The 20,299-nt window shown below is 33.2% G+C and overlaps 1 protein-coding gene across 5 annotated transcripts in view; it reads right to left on the bottom strand.

The window, feature by feature from the left end:
* Positions 1-20,299, bottom strand: part of LOC118179429 (N-acetylglucosamine transporter UNC93A-like) — a 328,066-nt gene that overhangs the window by 202,269 nt on the left and 105,498 nt on the right. For 4 of the 5 annotated variants that reach the window (XM_085819137.1, XM_085819136.1, XM_085819140.1 and 1 more), the window contains exon 2: positions 13,728-13,878. The gene's annotated coding sequence lies outside the window, so the exon portion shown is untranslated. Of the gene's footprint in view, positions 1-13,727; positions 13,879-15,261; positions 15,454-20,299 lie in introns of those variants that run through there. The other variant, XM_085819139.1, reaches the window with a different exon arrangement.

Raw genomic sequence — 20,299 nt, 5'->3', positions numbered from 1 at the left:
CGCATATATAATTTAAAGGTCAAGTTGGCTCTAACCTACACCAGCGTGACAACACAATTTGCAACAATAGAACAACCTTCGTAGATAAGAGGGATATCGTAGAATATTAACTAATAATGTGTCCACCAGCAGACTGAAAAGGCTATGATCAAAGCAGCCTCGAACCCCACTTTAATACACGCGAGCTAAATTTGCGTTCTGACAGGAACACGGAAAGAAAGGAGTGACAGTAAAGGACAGGATGGTTAATTAGCATAAATATCTTACAATGCATTTGATGACATAAGTTAAATCAGTATTCGAATCAAAAAGAACACTCTGTTAAGTAATAGAAAATGAACATCACTGGTTATGAAAAAATAAGTTTAATATGAAACTGAGAATAAAGAACGAACAATGTCATTGAGTTTAATTTGCTTAAAAACGTCGGTGAGGTATTTTTATTCTTGATTTTATGGTATTTACTATATATTACAACTTATATAAAACAACTCCTAAATACTATAACGTTACCTGATTTCATTGCTGCTAGTCCATCATTTAATTTTTTCCCACTTCTTTATTACAGCAGATTGTTTTGTTTTACGCTGATGTTTGTGGCGGCAAGTTTTAAGTCATTCCTCAAAAACATACTTAACAATTTCTAAACAGGATACAATTAATCCTCGACTTGAGTAATCCATTTCAGTTAGCTAAAATTTGACTGTTGAAGTCAATTATGGAAATTAGAATCTCTCTTGATGCAAATAGGAATTAAATAACATATAAATATAGATATTCATTGACAGAAACACGGAGAAAGAGGTTAGGCAAAAATATTGAGATATTTAATTGCATCCATACTTTAAAGCTGTATTCCCTTAACACAATGTTTTGAAACTTTTGAATAAGGAAGAGAATGAGTGTTTTCGTGGTTTTCCCCATGTGTAACGTGCATACGAGTCAGTTTCTCTTAGAAAGTCTTCCACGAAGGCATCCCTCCCCTTAGGCAGATAGCCCTAGTGTGCTTTGCCATAATTAAATAAACCAAACCAAATCAAAAATGAAACCAACCTATGCTGACGCTGAATTTCTCTTCACCGTCTTTGCAACGCTGGAAAACGTCAAAACCTTGGGACCAGATACACCGAATTTTCCTTCTGTCTCATCTCTTAAAATCATAAAAGCAACGATTCTGATGTCTGCTCATGATCGCTATCTTTCATTGTTTTTCTTTTCTTTGTGGCATTATCATCTTCAGTCGCGTGAGCAAGCTCAGAAACATATTTTAAAGTTACTTTTGTTCTAGCTTCTTAACCCTTTAGTTGCTCATCTCGCGATTTCTACGGGCAACTCAAATGTAGCAAGATCTGCTTATCCCGCGATTTCCGCGGGCATGTGTTTTCTCCCTTTATTGAGGAGCGAATCCCGTGTTTTCCCCGTTTAACCACTGAAATAAATTATATACAGTATTAGGCGTTAAGTTTACGCTTTGACCAACAGATATCGTTAATTGTCCACTAAATTGCGGTATTTGAAGCCACGTGGTATTACCGCTCAAACTCCACGTTTTGCCGCTTTTTTCTTACAGAAATAGTCGCTAGAAAACGTTCAGCGATTATTGTGATTATTTAATTAAATTATTGAGTTATTAATTAGATTTACTGATTATATTAATAATTAGATTGATTATTAATTAGATTTATTGAATCTGGTGCAAAGACTGTGAAGTTGGACTTATATACTTTACACTTGCCTTGAACCCTGTTTTGCACTCTATCATACTAAACTGCATTTCTAAGACATTTTTTCCTCACTCCTTTATATTTTCTTAAATTTTATATATTTTACTTTTTTATATTATGCAATAAATATAAATTAACTGTAATTCAACTAAAATTTATTAAAAAAATTTTTTATGATAACATCTGAAATTGGTTTTTCTGGCAACTTAGTTTCTCATGATAAAAATCTATATAAAAATTATTTTCTAGGAAAGAAAAATGCATTTTTCAATTCTCCAATATATATAGATTTAAAATATGAAAAAAAAAATTACACAATTTTTGAAGCGATTTCGGTCTACATATTGAGAAGGTTTTAATAGCAGCAAGCGCTTCTTCTGATGATAAAACCACATTTTTTTATGTAGCAGTCTTTGTTCAACAAGCAGTCACTAGAACTCACATAATCCCTCTCTCTCTTAAAAAAGTCAAATAAGTTCACACTGCTCTGTTGTTACACACGTAGGTATGTACTATAGCTTCAGTGCAAAAACTAAAAACCACCTAACTGATTTTTCACTCAAAGCGCTCAAGGATCGATGCTGGCAAGCTCAAAAGTGTTAACGATGGAATTTTTGCCTTTATGATTTGAATTATTGCTAAAACTCAAGTATAATGATTGTATACAATCTGAGAGAAGCTATTTTAACTACTTTTCTGATTTATTGTCTTCAGTTCAGGTAACACGAAGTCGCTGTTCAATCAAAATCCGGATAATCGAGGTTTTACTATAGTTTAATTATTTAGCCGAACAAAATCATTCTATGGCTCAGATGATTGATTTATGGATCATGCTATGATGGAAATAGGTGTATAATGACGATATAACGCTTAATAGTTATAAACATACAGCATTAAGAAATATGGATATAAATTAATCAGTCAGCTTGGCACGTATTCTAGACACTTCTGTGCCGCACCTCGTGCATTCTGTGGGTACCATGATTGTATGCACATACCAGATTTCATTAAAATCAGTCAATCAGTTCTGGAGATTGTCGACTAACTGCGAAAATTCTCTTGATTTTGAACATCTGTGTACAAAAGTTTGTATACATATAAAGTAACAAAAATGTACTATAAAAGAGAAAATATTAGATGATTTAGCATAGGGAAAGAAAATCAAATTTCACAAAAGTATCATGAGAAACGTTTAGATGAAAACTAGCAGTAAAGCACGTAGAAACTGATGTTGAGATAAAATGGTCATATCTGAAACGAGATATTAACTATATTCTTAAATAAATTTTTTATGATAACATCTGAAATTGGTTTTTCTGGCAACTTAGTTTCTCATGATAAAAATCTATATAAAAATTATTTTCTAGGAAAGAAAAATGCATTTTTCAATTCTCCAATATATATAGATTTAAAATATGAAAAAAAAAATTACACAATTTTTGAAGCGAAAGGAATATCCTTTCTTCTCTGATGATTTATGAGCGCTATCAAATTCTAGGAGACGTGGGAAGGAATAGCGGTCATAAACGATTGCCAAATCGATGTTAGGGATAAATTAGAAGAACGAAAACTATGACCAAAAGTGAAAAAATATTTGCAGGGATCCGTTTCATGATGTGCAAATTTTAGGCAATTTATTCTTCTAATTTAGGCTTTTTCGTGTATAATGTTGTAGTCCTTTTATTCAATAGCCCTTTTCTAAAGTACTTTGCTCTTATTTTATGCAAACAGAACAACGTTCATTCCAGTCTTCTGATCATATCATGCCTTTATATCATGCATTCTTCTCACTTATCCATTTACGATAAATAGTTCATTTGCGAAATTACACAATTATTGGTTTTCTTTCAATATATGCACATATATGTAACGTTTATCACAACAGTTCACGCAAACGGTTTTAGTTTATGAGCTTCATGAATATTTTCCATTCATGATTGCATATTGTTTGTTCTCTTTGATGAGATCTGGGATCATTTACAATTTTTGGAAGAAGAAATGCTGATACCAACTTGCATTGAGATTATTTACGAATTTTCATAAAAAATGCAGTCTTTACTATTAATAAAATAAAATCAAGGACGTTGCGTATTACATAATATAGTTTATCATTTAACGTAATTATTTTACTATAAGGAGAAAAAGGATATTCTAAACATATGCAATTGAGTTATAAGGTATTTCTCCCACTTTCCTAGCGGGCCTTTGTGGTGTAGTTGTTTTGCACGCTGTGCCGGTTTTTCAGAGGTCCCTGGTTCGATTCCCGGCGAAGGCGGTTGCTAATTTTTTGTCTCTACGGCTTTCCCAATTAATCTAATGTCTCTACAGTGGCGCCCGAACTAATAGGGTGTTGGATGACGATTCTCCACACCCATGATTTGGCGATTGGGTCCCCTAAAACCCCAGTCGCCCTTTGAAAAGGAGAGTATATAAGGTATTTCTCCCACTTTCCTAGCGCGCCTTCATGGTGTAGTGGTTCTGCACGCTGGGCCGGTATTCCAGAGGTTCGTGGTTCGATCCCCCGCGAAGGCGGTTGCTAATGTTTTATCTCTCCGGCTTTTCCAAAATACCTAATGTCTCTACAGAGTACACATGTAGTTGAGAGACCTCATTCCCAATACTCTTCTGCAACGACTTCATCATCGTCAGTATTTATACTACCTTTTAATTATTTTTATCTGAAGGCATTAAAAGAATGTTAACAATTGAAATGCTCATATAGTCGATTCTCGACATAAGAAAGTTGAAAGAAAATTAAACTCTTTCTCATAACCAAATTTTTTATAAACGAAATAGACTCAACGTTAATGAAAGGTAACTTTAGAGGATTGTATTAAGGATGACTGGTTGGTTTACTGGCAAAGGGAAATCAGACGAATTGTACTGCGTAAGCTTGCGGTTGCCTTCATTGAAAACATTCTAAGAAAAGTAAACTAATAATTACTTTAAATATTATAGAGACATGAACTGTTGTGAAATAAATATATATATAACTAATCAACAATAACTTTTGTGTCCTATTCGACATTGCAAGCATTTTTTATTTCTAAAAACTACACTAGTGCTAAAAATTGAGCAACAAACGCTAAAAATAAAGGTAAGTACATAAAAAAGGGACTTAAAGCATACAATTTGCAGAGGAAGTAGAGGTTGCATCGACAAACGCAAATAGGCAACCAAAATTTGCAGAAAACCCAATCCCGCAGTCACACCACAACGCCTTAAAAAGGGGGCATGCCGAACTTATGCGTCAGTTCGCACGCAGCTATAGTTCCGTATAATCCGAGATAGCCAAAGCGGAAAGCATGTGTCGAAGACGTCATCTGCACGGCCCACCAGCGGCCGAGCGGTAAAGTCGCTGAACACTAGTAGTTCGGTCTGGAGTTCGAATTCCGAGAACGGGATGGCTGCATGGGCGTTTTCGTGATTTTCCCCATGTGTAACGTATATACGAGACAGTTTCCCTTAGAAAGTACACCACGAAGGCATTTCTCCCCTTAGGCAGACAGCCCTCGAGGCTTTGCCATAATCACACACATACGTCATTTGCACGATAAATGCGTTGGAGGACTCTCGGTATGTTGCAATCCGCTGTTGTGAGAGAGCTGAATGTGCATCTTAATGTTATCAACAGGCTGTGGGACTGTTAATAAAAGATACGCCGGAGGATTATCACAGCGACAGATGATCGATTTCTGTTGCTATGTGCAAGACGTCGTAGATCACTTACAGCACGACAGCAGACGTCGCCTCTCTCTGCTGCTAAATAATGGCCCATATTCCGCCAAACTGTGTCGTTTCGACTGCATGAAGATGGAGTGTACGCTAGGCGATCTGTGGTTTGCGTTGTTCCCATCACATGTCAAAGGGCGATTGAATTGGGCCCTTGAACATTTCAGTTGGACCATTGCAGTAGGGTCAAGTTCATTTTACAGATGAGTATCGAATTAACATACAGAACGATTATGGAAAGGAAATGATATTACAAGAGCCAGGGACACGCTATCGGACGCCAAACATTAGCAACGAACGGCCGCACCAACGTCTTTGTGATTTCTGGTGGTTCCGTCACAGCCGTTTGATATCGTGACGAAATGCTACACTCTCTTGTGCATCATTTTCTCTTTGCAATGGGTGCCGATGTGATATTTATGGACGATAAACTACGCCTGCATATTTCTCGAGTGGTCTAGAGTTGTCTGGTGAATAAGACCATTCCACGTCTGCCATGGTCTCAACGTATGGTGCAGCGTGCCGCCAGGCACCTTACACAAGCTCCATACATTACTACAGGAATGACCTCTACTGCCACAACACTAATGCCAGCTTGCATCAACGTTGTCAAGCATGCATTTCAGCTAGAGAGTATTATATCTGTTATAAGTGTGATGTTTCCATTGCACGTTAGAGTCTCACCTTCTTCGCTAGCATAAAATGGTAAACTCTAGAAAGACTGCAAAGGAATAATCCTCTTTTCTGCAGACAGACAGACAAAATCAGAAGAAGGATGTAAATTGCTCTTTTATTCGAACACAAAATTAACAATCATCCAACTTGGGTTTAAACAACCCAAGTACTTCTGGATTAACAGAAATACATAATGTTGAACTAATCCAAATGTGGTAGATTAGACTAACGGCTCACAGAATAGTTTAAAAGAAAGGAAAGACCCTGGTTTGTAGAAAAACCGGCGACACAAGCTAAATGGCTAGAAGCATTCAACGCCACAGAATCAAATCGTTAATAAATCACGGAGGAACGTGGAACTAAGCAGACACGCTCTCACACTAACTATCGAAACTCTTGCTTAAGTAGCACTTCTTTCTACCTCAATCTGAATAAACCCTCGCTATCTCATGTACATTCTGGCATGAAAAGCGTGGGTGAAAAAGAGAGTGATAGTCTTGACTTAAAGTTAACTATTAAAAATAAATAGATAAATCTCACAATGTTTTCCGACCCCCTTAGATCTTTCGTGATATGATGGTCGTAATACATGCGTTTTTATATGTCTTTACTTTCTTGTTTGCTACGTGGTCTAGTAATGACATATTCAACCCGTTGTATCAATTCACGCGCATAGCCATTAAATAGTTTTTGTTTTATTTTGCGTTTTATCTTTGTTGCTTATATTTTGAGCGGGAGTGGAAATAGAGATTGTTCCTTTTATGATTTCTTGCAATCAATCGTATTACCAACGAAGAGCATCTTTTTTATCATTGCGACAATAAGGTATTCTCCCCTGCTGTTTTAGCTCTTTCCAGAATGATGCACTTGTAGCACCTCGTTTCATTGGAAAGTTCAAAAGATAGTTTTATTACTACTTAACATTGATCAAGTATTCAAAGCATTCAAGTGTTTTATCGATTATAACCGACTTTTCCTGTGAAACATTAAATTTAGTTTTCGATCAAAATTGACTCAATTATGAAGTCCATCTCTCCGGAAACATATTTTAATTTTCGCAAAAATCACTGAATTTCGAGCAACACGAATAAAGAGTATTTATTCATTATTTAAGATCGGAACCAGGAAAAGAAGATTGATTAAGAAAGTTCAGGTTAATTTCTGAGCAGCTCTGTTATCTTTTTTCGAGCAGGACTTACTGTCGTTTCAGAGAGTTTCAATTTAATTCTAGTGAAATAAGCTCAAAGGTCCTGAGTTGAAGTTTAATATCCTGCATTTATAACAAGAATAATCTAAAATATTCTATTTAAACAATATTTCAAAAATAAGAAGATAAATACTAATTTAATATGGTGTTTTAGATATTTTAGGAATAAATCCTCTAGGTTTAGAGGGCAAATCTGGACAGCTTCCTAGTTATAAAGAGCAAAGGATAAAATTATATTTATACGGAATAATCCACATATGTAAACTCCAGTACATAAACATTAAGGTAAATTTCGCAAGTACCAATGAAATACATTTTTTTAGGAACAGATATCCTGAAACACCTGATGAAAGTCCTAAGAAGTAAATGCATAAAAATAAATATAATATTTAAAAAAACAAATGTTGAAAAACCCTTATCCATCAAATATGACAATAAGATACACAGATGTAACGCCACGTGGAATATTTAAATTTCCTTACACTAACTGTAGTACACATTTCACAAAGCTATGAACTATGAATCTGCGAACACATGCAAAATATGTCACGCTTATTGCTGAAAACTCAGTCGCGATTCTTTCGATTTGGTCAGGGTAAAATTGAAGTTTGCCTGACTTCTCTGCGTTATGCGGCGGCGAAACACTGCAAAGACACAATTCAATATGCATGGCATGTTTTCGTTAGAATTATCCTATTAGTCTGCTTATCGAGTGCTAAGAGAAGAAGGTAATTGTCCATTCAATTTGTAGGACATTAATACTGAACTATTGTTGCGCAGCGTAACGGTATGTATTTCTGCCTGGTCATGAGGCCAAATATTGAAGCAAAAAACAAGCATGTTAAGTAAGGACATGTTCTGTTTGTAAAATTAATCTGTGCCAGAAATGATGGCTTTGCAGAACATTTCTGCAAACCTTAACATGCGAATTCCACTCACTGTCAGTAATCATCTGCCTCAAATAACCGGATCAATTCAACAAAGATTCAGAATTTATTTCTTTATTTATTATTTAATCCTTAATCTTTATTTAACACTTTATTTATTAAATTATTGCATTTACAAAGTCAGTTATCTAGAACATTATTTTATTTCTTACTTCAAAGATGCAAATTTAATATCTCCTCGTGTATACTCCCCATACAATGAATTGAGAGATACTAAATTCGTGTGAAATATCTAGAGTACTTTTATATGCATAGCATTCATTTTGGAATATAACTGTTTCTTGCAATGTAGGTATGCGTGTCTTTCGTTCCAGTTAGCGTCCTGTAATTTTCTTTGCTTGATTTAATTCAGTATAAAATCTGGTGTAAACTCGAAACAAGTGGTGACACCGCACACCCCTATCTTTGATTAGTATGGGGTTGCATTCTATTCATGTAAGTTCTATGATTATAGTGACAATGGCTTGCAGTGCCCAACTAATTTGGCTACATAATGGCTTATGACAGCTTTGGATGACGTTTTCTGGCTATACGTTCCTATGCTGGTTATTATAGTATGGTTTCTTAGTGTATACAGAACTACTTATACAATTCGTAAAAGGAATTTGAATCACTTTGTACAAGATGCGTTTCGTGTTTTTTTGGATTGCCAGAAACTTTGCATCTTGAATCGTTTTAGCATTTGTGCAGCTTAAACAAGGAGTAAACGCACTGGTTAAAAATTGAAGGAATTCAAAAATGTCGTTTGTTTCATCAAAGGTTCATTACCTTTTCAAGATGGAAAATATGTTTTTTTTTTGTATTTATTTAAAAACACATTTGATTGCAAATATGCAAAATTTTATTCCGAACAGAGTTCCGAACAGTATTCAGAGGTTTAAAGTACGCTCCTTTTGACCTACTTCCATGTCCAGTTTCCTCAGAGCTGCCAGATTTTCGGAAGCAGCATAGCATGAGAAATTGGAACTAAACACCATTAGACACGTTAAAATTCCCACTTATTTCCTAGAATTTTCCCACTTATTTCCTAGAATTATTGAAATTATTTAATTTCAATAATTCTAGGAAATAAGTGGGAAAGATTTGGAATTTACTGAAAGTCAAAATTTTAAAACTTGCGAATTTTTAAACAACGATGGTAAAAAACATTTGAAATTCACCGGCTAAAAACTCTCCGCATTTCACTCTCTGCCAATCATAGACTAAAAACTCTCCGGAGAAAAATTTTATCCGCATTAGCCCGTGCATTATAAAGCTAGCTGTAAGAAATAGGCACTCATAATAAATATATATTGTGGAATTTAAATTTCCTCTGCTCATGAACAACTGTTTTCTACCAATTCTTCATGACAAAAAGAGTTAAACAATAAGATTTGCCTCGAAACTAGTCCTACTGAAGCAGAGAGATCTATTCGTGTTAATTAGGTCCCGAGATCGCCTGAATAGAGCAAAACAATACCTAAAAATTACATGTAATGCAGAGAAATTTAAAGTACTTACTAGCAGGTTGGTCTCATTATTGACGTGAACTGGAGATAGCAGTGGAAGGTAAATCAAAACTTCATTTGAATGGAAAATCAATATTGGTCTGGGATATCTTATTATTAAAAGATCACACATACAGGGCAGGGACAGCGAAAAATAAACGCAGCACCAGAAATTTGTCGGCGATTTGATAGGTATTGCTCCATCGCGCTACTGTACACTGCGGAAAAAAAAAGAGACAGTTCTATATCTCCTATTTTACTGGGCGGATTGACGAAATTCAAATTACTCTTTCCATGTCTCTAAAGCGCGACTTAGGATGTATATAGATTTATACATAACATTGCTCTAACACAGGTATTTTGACACAAAATCCGATTTTTTCTGAAATAGCATACCAATTTTGCTTTCCATATTTCGATTCTATGACTCAAAATATGCCTAAATATTAACTTTTGTACTTTTTGGTGAGAAATTTATGGAGAAATTTAAAAATTTATCTTCGAGCATTTTTTTTCAGTTTGAATCAAGAATAATTCACGTGGCGAACTTCTTAATTTATAGCAACCTAATTTTCCTTTCCTTTTTTTCAACTGTCCACGAGCGGAAAAAAAAGGTCATCGTTCATACTTTCAAATAATTTTAGCAAAGTGCGTAAACCACATTTTCGTTATTATCGCTTGTAATAAGTACGCCAAATTTCAAACTTCACGTATGTATTCATGTAAATTCACGTATAGCTTAGGAAATTTTGAATGAAAAACTATACGTTTTTGCAGGTATGCTTAGAAATACATCTACGTTTAAGATGATGGCAAAAATTTTATAGGTTAAAAAATTGTTCAAAATTGTTTTTGAAAAATTTATAAAAATTATCTAAAAATACAAATTTTAAAGATAAATCACAAAAAATGGGCGATTGTTTTTGGAACGCACGTGAATTTCAAAATATGGAATAAAGAATCAAATAAGTTTCATAAAAAAAAAGAGATATCAATAATATATATAAAATTCAATTAACGTTGAGGAGATAACATTTTGAGAGCTAATTCTTTAAAAACTACTCATGCGATTTTTACAAAACTTAGCAGTCTGGCATAGTTTGAGTCATAGAATCGAAATATGGAGAAAACTTGGTATGCCATTTCAGATAAAGACTGGCCCAACGAGATATTCATATATATTCTTTCGTCAATGTTAAATATTTTCATATTGAATATGCTATTACTCATTGATTACACAATTACAAGATATACACAAACTGCAATGATCTTAGCAAATTGATGTATTATTTACACATAATTGCATTAAAAACCTCAGATCTAAATCTAAATTAAAGTATTACGCTGCAGCATGTAACTAGTTACGGATAAAATTTTATGACTAATTGCTACCATTAAGAACATAGATGCATAATTACAAGGCATAAGAAATTGCAGAAATAAATCACATTTCTAAGCAAAATTATCACAGGCAGCCGCCCAACAGGGATAGTAGTTGGTGATTCTGACTGCCGTACCGAAGGACCCAGATTCGAACCCCGGAGAAGACATGAATGTTTGTAATTGTATAGTGTCTGTGCGGCATGGGGAACTCTAAATATGCGACGAGACGAAAGTCCTCCTCAGAAGTTGGGGGGGGGGCAAAGAAGAAGGGTGGTAGACACTCAAACCGGATGATCGGCGGGATGGTGACCCTCAAAAGTGAGGCTAGAAAAGACCTAAAAGTCGGGCTATAGGGTGCTCAAGGTTCATGCCAGCGGCAGGCAAATTTGACTCCTTGCCACGATATTGTGGCTTGTGCGGACCCTCATCAGGCAAGGGAGATTGGTAATAACAACAACATTATTGCAGGCTGTCGTATTCGATTCATTTCTTAAACTGAAACCATGTCTGTGTAGATAACCGTTCAAGAGATATTTAGTTGTACAGTCCCTTTGACACACTTCGGAAATACGTATGTGTATGTGGCGCGTGTGCGCATGCATTATTACTTTACATTTAAACAAGAATTGATTTATTTCTTCCTCAATCATTTATATTAATAGATAAATTTAATTAATTCAATTTACCATACTAACTTTTATATATTGTTATCATTAAATGCCCTGGTTATTACTGTAAATTTTATGTTTATCTTCTGTTACTCATTGGGATGTTTCATATGTACTCCAGAAGCGAATTCTAAATATTTAACTCGTGAAAGACAATTATGTATGAAAATACAAACGAAGCAATCATGAGTTACAGAAGGAATTTAATAAATTTTAAAACAGTTTTCAGGTTTGAGGGAAAAATCCAGAAATTTTAAAATCGGAGGAAATTTTGCAGTTGAAAAAAGCGAAAATTTACTATTAACACATAAAAGGCGGGGGATCTTGACGAAAGTATACTAAGTAACGTGGCGACCGCTTCTCCTCGTTTTTCGTCCTAGAGAGGGCGATATTTTGTGTAATCATAAAGATATTTAGACATAAAAAGTTTATTTAAACTCTTAAAACTACAAGAAATATTAAAAAAGAACTAAACACTAATTACAAAAAATATTTTAAAGTACATATTTATGAGAAGAATCTAGTATTTTTCATGAGTGTGATAATGTTGATAACACTCGCCACGGTGAAGAGGTGCATTGCAAAACTCGCATTTGAAGCAAGTCAACTTTCTTTTTTTATGTGCCGCACAAACTACGCAGTTTCGTTGGTCATATAGCTTTTTGCCTTTATTTTCTATCCGAATTAATTTGTGCTTTTTGATGTCTAGCGGAAGACGTCCAGGCGGATCAAATTTATATCGTGGAGTCCGTGGTGCCGAGTTCGATGTACCAGGTTGTGGCTCTTCAATGTCCATCAAATCATCTGCATATATATCTTTATTTTCACGTGAAACCATATTGAAAGATTTCAAAATTTACTGTAAGTAGAATTTGAACAACTGAACAGCTTCAAACCGGCGCATGATTGCGCAATCCATGCGTCAGCTACAGTCGACATAAATGCGCAAGCTACAGTCGAGATAAATGCGCAAGCTACAGTCGAGGTGCGCAAGCTACAGTCGAGATGTGCAAGCTACAGTCGAGATAAATCGTATTACTACGACTCCCGGCCTTTAAGCTACAGTTGAGATAAATCGTAGTACTACGACTCCCGCTTTTAAGCTACATTCGAGATAAATCGTAGTACTCACGGAGGTAGGAAGTAAGATGGAGTCGCCCTAAACAAGTTTCTCCATACCCTGCTCTGAAGCACCGGCGATCCCTACGTGGTGACCAAAACATTGGGTCATTTACCATTGAGTTCTATGAGATTTGACGCTTTCGGGTGTAAATATTTTGTAATTACGTCGCAAATATACATATAAATGTATATATTTTCTTTTTCTACAACACTTCAGAGTCCTAAGTATGTGAGAGTCCTAAGTATTCCATTTTGAAAATGGTTTGAGGAACTGGTTAATTAAGTTAGAATGGTTCTGGGAAATAAGTTTAAATAAAGTGCAGTATAAAATGTATATAATTTAGTAGGCATACAAAATTCGTGTGGAAGTTACATCAGGTAATTTAAATTTAAATATCATAAAAAATTAAAACAGTTGAAAAGTTTTTATGTTTAAATATGCATACACAAATGTAATACTGTCAATCGCATTTTGTTATTACAACCAAATCTTGAACATTAACAACAGAACGTGGTTAACACTCAAAGAGATAAATTTTGAATTTTATTCTGGTCACCAAAAGCAACTTTATTTTAAATTAAGACTTCATTTCAAGACCTTATATTTTTAAGTGTAGTTAATTCTTCTGCGAGAGTTGTAAATCTGAATATATAGTACTTTAATGACATTAGATACAAAATATTTCTTTACATACTGATGTAGTTTAGAATCACAACGAGGAGCAGTTTATAACTCTCACCAGAGCTTAAAACAAAGGATCCTAATTTATATTGTTACTTACCGACCATGCAGTTCAACACCTCCAAATATTTCCTCTTCTAACCTAATTGCCGTCTTCGGTAGAAGCACATGGGAAATATAGCATTCGCAGCGCCCTGTTGAGGGTTTACAGCTACTGTCTACCCTCCTATCTCCAGTGAATGCATTGTTTTCTGCAATACGAAAGATAGCATGCATCAGAGGTATAATCCTTTGCGTTATTATTATGCTAAAATGCTTTTACATTTTAATTTAATTTTACTTATTTAAAAAAATAATGAAAGACATCCTAAAATTGTAGTAAAAATATCGTGACAATATAAGTATGAAAATACTAGAAACAGGAAGCGGACAAGACCATTATCATCTAAAGAGCGAAATAAGAGAAAATGTTTGCTTTACAATGATAGGTCTCGTGCCCGCTGGTGGAATTAACCATGTTTAGTGTAATCCTATTTGGTGCCTACTTTTATATCATTTAAATATCATTTAAAATAACATATTTCCTGAAAAGAACGACGCTAATAAGAAAAATTGTAATGGATAGGAAAGGACAATTTAAAAATAAGGCATAAATTAAAGTTTAAACTTTTAGCTTTTATGGTCACAGCTAAGTCTTTCAGTTTATCAGTCTATAGGAGGTTCGGTTAATCAACACAGTTGTATTATTAATTTTCCTTTACTTTCACCACTTCCCACCGGGAAGGAAATTAAATAACGCATTTACGAGCAGAGATCTTGAGTTCGAGAGAGAGAGCCTTTGGCAGATATCATAGGTTGATTACTCTGCTATAACTTCCCGGCTGTGGAATTAATTTATCGGTTTAGCTCCACTAACCGCACTATTTATCTCCCGATAAATAGTTTTCATACAAGAGTCTACAAATTGTTCTGCTTTGAGTCATGCGTCTTAACAAAAGCTGGTCAACATTATGTTTTCTTGTTTTTTATGTTGTTAATCTTGGTTTGTTATTTTATTTATTGTCACTACCGATATAAACTTGCAACTGACCGCAACTGATTTCTGCGTCGGTTGATTTTCTCTCATTACCAATGATTAAACTTTAGAAACATTAGAATCAATATATATTTCTTATTCGTTTGGAGACTTCTTTCCATGTAGAAGTAATGACTGATAAATTTTCCTTTCCGATTAGTAATGTTGCTTATTTTGCATTTAGATATTTTAATACTATGGATTTCGCAACGTTTTCGAATTATAGAATAAACATGCTTCTTAGGAAAGCGCCGAAACATATCCTTCAATACAAAGCTTGTTAATATGCGAAGAATAAATTTAAAAATAGCAGATAATATTTCTCAATTCAAATAATGAGCTGTTGAAAAAAATATTTATTCAAAAACATTTGCTTTTTTGAAACTCTTTATTCGAATTCCTTCTAAAAACGCGTAAACATCCCCTGCACCAGTTGTATTTACAGTACAGTGTTGTAAATGGCAATTCACTCTTACGAAAAGCATACTCAATTCATTGAATAAAATTATATTTATGAGCAAATGTTAAGAATAACCTATGATCGCAATTAGAAAATCACCTGAACGCATGCACTTCAAATAATGATGAAAGGAGTCCTCACAATTACAACTATGTTCACCCAGAATAACGCCCTTCTGACATCATTATTTCCAGCTGTGAACCTACAAATCTCTCCAGGAAGATATAATGAAATGTCTCCAGTCCTCATAGTCCAGGCGTACTGCTTTGCCCTTGCCATAAATTGCAGTTGTCAAAATTGCGGCTAAGGGGAGGTGAAATGCTTAGACTCCATTCTTCCACTTATATGAAATACGAATTCTGTTCTGTGTATTTAGCTGAAAGGAAGACAATTTTGAAGATTAAAAGGAAGTTGCGTATGTAAATTACTCTACAACTGAAAATGTAATAACAGGTTATTTATTTAAGCTCGGAGATTTAACAGCATGAGAAATTCTGGCTTGCTGAAACATAGCAAACTAATATTTTTGTTAATAATTTCATTATCATAAAGATTTCTGGGTTCTAAGTTTTGATTATGAAGTGAAGTAACTTGATTATGCAAAAGTTATAATTTTATAAGCTGTTATTTAATTAGCTAATGACATTTTACTGTGACTGGAATTTTGTCATCGATTTTTAAGTTATTTCCTGATATGCTATCGAGTTCAAATTTTGTGCATACACTTTTTGTCAATAACAATAAAACGTAATGAAGCGAAATTTCAAAATTCGATTTATTTTTTTTATTTAAAGTTTAAATGATTTTTCGCACATGTGCTTTTAACGAACGAATTAAGAATATCAGAATTTCACAGTTTGAGCCATCGAATGGAGCGAACACAGATCTTTCCAATAAAAATTTGATGAAAATTGTAACTCAATTTCTGAATGTTTGGAGAGAATTCGGAAATCGCTTGATTTTGACTGTTTGAGGTTTACAATTTTAAAATTTTAACATCTAAAAGTGTATCAGATATAAAGTTGTGAAATTTTCACAAACTATAAAACGAATGTTTCTTCCTCTTTCAGAAGAAGAATGACAAAAAAATGTTAATTCAGAAGTCAAACAACAGAAATCAGCGTTATATTTACAAAATTTTCACAGGACTAGTTTCGATGTTTTAACCGAACCACCATCCTCAGCTGAATTTTGTTGTTTGACTTCTGAATTAGTATTTATTCGGCGTGTTATTGTGTCTTAATTATTGTGTCTTAATGATAAAAAATGTATTAATTGAGCAATTTGTTACATTTAAAAAAATTCTGTTGTGGCCTCAAGCAGGCGTAAGGAAAAACGTATATTTCCCAGGAAACCTGCTTTTGAGTTTGCCATCTCGGAGCACTTAATAACGCATTAGATAACAAATGCAGAGACTATATATATTTCTATTTTAGCTTCAAATAAAATTATTATTACATCCAAATTCCAGAACTTATAATTCTCTTACAATTCATTGCTTATGTTTTAACGATGATTAAAAATTTCATCATAAATAGTTTAATTGACATTAAAAAGCAATTAAAAAAAAAGGATTTTATACAGTAAGCTTTTATCTAATATTGACATGATAATTAATGTACTAAAAGAGAAAAATAATTTATTATATAATTTGATGGGAATAATGGATTAAATTTACCGAATTAATCTATCATTTTGTACCGTTATTTACCATTTTATATTGCGCATAATAAAAGCTTGAGGCACCTAAATAACGAAATTTATTAATTGAATTTCAATAAAATTTATAGCAATTATCTTTTCAAACTTATCATGGAAACTCTCCGCTTTTATTATCTGCGATATAAAATTTTAGGTGAAAATCTATAAATAGATTTATATAATTTATTATTTCCTTTAAAATATATGACAAATTATTTCCTCCTTTTAGATAATTAATTACTAGATCTATTTTAAATAAAAGCTTTCTAAATAAAAACCGTATTTTTAATTGTACTAGCATTTTATAAGTATGCTTTACGTGTACTGCCTGTGAAAGAGAGACGGAGAAAAGCATTAAAACTAATTATGTGTTGAAACACTATTAATACTATGAATAAACTATTAAAACTTCTGCCGCAGAGTAAAAATGTAAAAAAATATCAATGAGTAATTTCGAGTTGTGCAATAAGCAATATTTAAAATAAAATTCTTTACTTCGCGCATAAACTACATTTATTTTTTAGCCATGCGATATTTCGCAGCTTTTTATCACTATATTTTGTGCGATCATCTTTAGAAACTACTAAGTTGTGTCGCCATTTTATTTTCAAACAAAATGCTTTGTATTATGGAAGGAAAGAAACTTCTCTTTGCAAAGTGTAATTGTGATACGGACGTTGCTTGCACCTCAGAAGATGAAGATTGTGAATTAACACTGACTAAGAGAGCTATTACAATTGAAAATATAAATTTACCAGTTTCTTCTGAAGTCAGTAATATTTCTGAAATCATAATTTAGCTGTTCTATAAACGTTGTAGGTAAATTTCGGTGTATATTTATATATTCTAGCTGTTTTTGTAATAGTTCTCACTCGTTGGCCTTAAATTCCACAATTATTCTTAAGGATCAGAAGAACTAAAATTAACAGAATATGTTTTTCAGCTTTTTATTTTATTTTTCATAATTTTATCTCCTATGAGTGCAAAAAGACGTAAACCCTTGTTTGGTAAGGAAGCCAAAATACTACAGATTTGCTTAAGAAAACACGTGAAGTTTAAAGGAGTTTATCTTAAGCTGTGCTATTTATAAGCAGAGACAAAATTCAGTATACCTTCAACAATTTCAATGAAATTTAACGAAATCATTATGAGATAAAAGGAAAACAAAGAGGGGAACTGGATTCTATTTCTCAACTTCCCAATATAATAAAAAAATACTTATAAAAACTGGGAAAAATTAAAATTCAATAAAAAGGCATTTTATAAAAGCCAAAAAAGGTTATAGATTATGAAATGGAAAAGGAAAACGTCTAAAGATAAACCTGTTTTTAAATTTTTGTTGTAAAATAAGAAAAATCAAATAAATTTTAAGGATATTTCAAAAACTGTGCATATATTGCATTAAGATAAGGATGCATGTATCGCATTAAATGAATATTACTAGAAAACAGAATTCAAAGCAAATGCTACAAAAGCGCAGTCATCTCTAATAAGAATTTTGCATTGTTCCTGAAATTAGCAGACGTATCTGCTTAACCGGAGAGTAATTAAAAAAGCAACAAAAAGTAACGTAAAGAGAGTTAATTAAAAGACGAATTTTGTAAAAAGTATTCGTTGTTAGAGAAACCATTTTTTCCTTAGAAAACGAAGTTCTTGTAAGCGAGAAAAGAAGATAAAGGGAAAGAATTTACGAGAATTATTTTAAAAGCACGGATTGCAAATTAAAAGCGGATATAAGAGTTAAGTAGCAAAGTTTTTTTTTCCTCCTCAAACCTTTCCTGCTATCCTTTGCCAAAACCCAAAAATTTTGAATTCAGAAAACAATTAATATGCTAATCCTAAATACCTTTTTTCCTTGATAGCCTATTTTAAAAACAGAAGCTGACGTAAATTAAAAGGGACAAATATAGATACTGTCATAAAAAAATCTTATGTGTACACCACATGACTTCCTTGTACGGAATATTAAATTATACGCATTTTTTCTTGCATTTCATGTAAACTTATTGGATTGAATTAAATCTACTTCGCCGACAGCGCATAAACCACAATAGAATAAATGCATTCTTTAAAATTCACTCTAGTATTTGTTTACCATAGCGACAGTCTGGCGCTAGATTCACTTAACAGTATTATATTTCATTCATATTATAACTCATAATGCACAAAATTTATATAATTTAAAGAATAGAATTATCTAATCGTTGCCACATGTTCTATTCAAATACTATAATAAAGCTAGAATGATGTATAAAAGAAATTAAGCAAACAAAACAAAAAAGAAACAGTTTTTCACAGACGATTGAGTATTTCTCATTCAATTAATTCAATTCTCACTTCGCGAGAAGGCAAAAATACATAAAAACTCAAAATATCTATATTAAAAATTACGAAGTAAATCTTAAACACTTATTTCCTCGAAAAAATTCCAGAAAGGATTAAGCATGATTTAATTGGCAATAATAAATGAAGGCGTTATCTTTGTTGTTGCGAAGCTAAGTTTCTCTAGATTGGCAACAAATCCACTAGTCTGCTGTTTGAAATGTAAACAATCAATGGCCGCCATAAAAATAAGGCTTAGCGGCACTTAAACAACTTTAAAATTAATTAAGACACAACATTGTTGGTCCGAAAATCACACTTTCAATTTTTCTACTGCCAAAATTATTCAAAAAACATCTTCCATTGGAGAACTAGATTTTCTACAGGCATTTCACATTCAAAAATATCTTTCTGTTCTAGTTAACGATCGTAATTCCAATCCATCGTTGCCTTCGGCCTTTAAAGAAATTATGTTTTAGTTCTGGTTTCACCAACAGATGACGCCACTTGCTTATTGTTGTCCAGGCTTTCTTATCTTATCTAATCCTTATTTTCTATCTTGTTCATTTGCTGTTTTGCAGCTGAGGATGGTGGTTCGGTAAAACCATCGTAACATGTTCTGTGAAAATTTTGAAAATATAACGCTGATTTTTGTTGTTTGATTTCTGAATTTGTAACTTTAAAATTGTTGATAATTCTAAAAATATTGCATACAGATTTACTAAAGGCATAAAATCCTTAACTGGAAGATAAAAACAACATAATTCAATCATTTTTAAAGCAAAAAATGTACAATTTACAAACATATAAGAGTAAAGACATTGAGACCACTGAGCCGGGTAATAGAGTGGATATATATATATAAATATATTTATATACGTTTGGTGCTGCCGATTGCAACCAAAATACGAGGTGCACATCTACATGTTATAGCAGTCCTATATACAAAATTTCAACGTTCTGGGGCTACTCGTTTTTGAGTTATGCGAGATACGCACGTACGTTACGTACGTACGCACGTACGTACATACGTTCGTACAGACGCCACGAAAAATTCTCTTCAGAATTATTTTTAAAGCAGTTTTATAATTTTTTTTGGAGGAAACGAGTCTTT

Source organism: Stegodyphus dumicola, chromosome 6 (genome assembly GCF_044657685.1).
Source record: "Stegodyphus dumicola isolate Sdum_Otavi_A_Nest chromosome 6, ASM4465768v1".
NCBI lineage: Eukaryota > Metazoa > Arthropoda > Arachnida > Araneae > Eresidae > Stegodyphus > Stegodyphus dumicola.
Note: the sequence above shows the minus strand (reverse complement) of the source record. Positions and strands in the feature narration are given on the sequence as shown.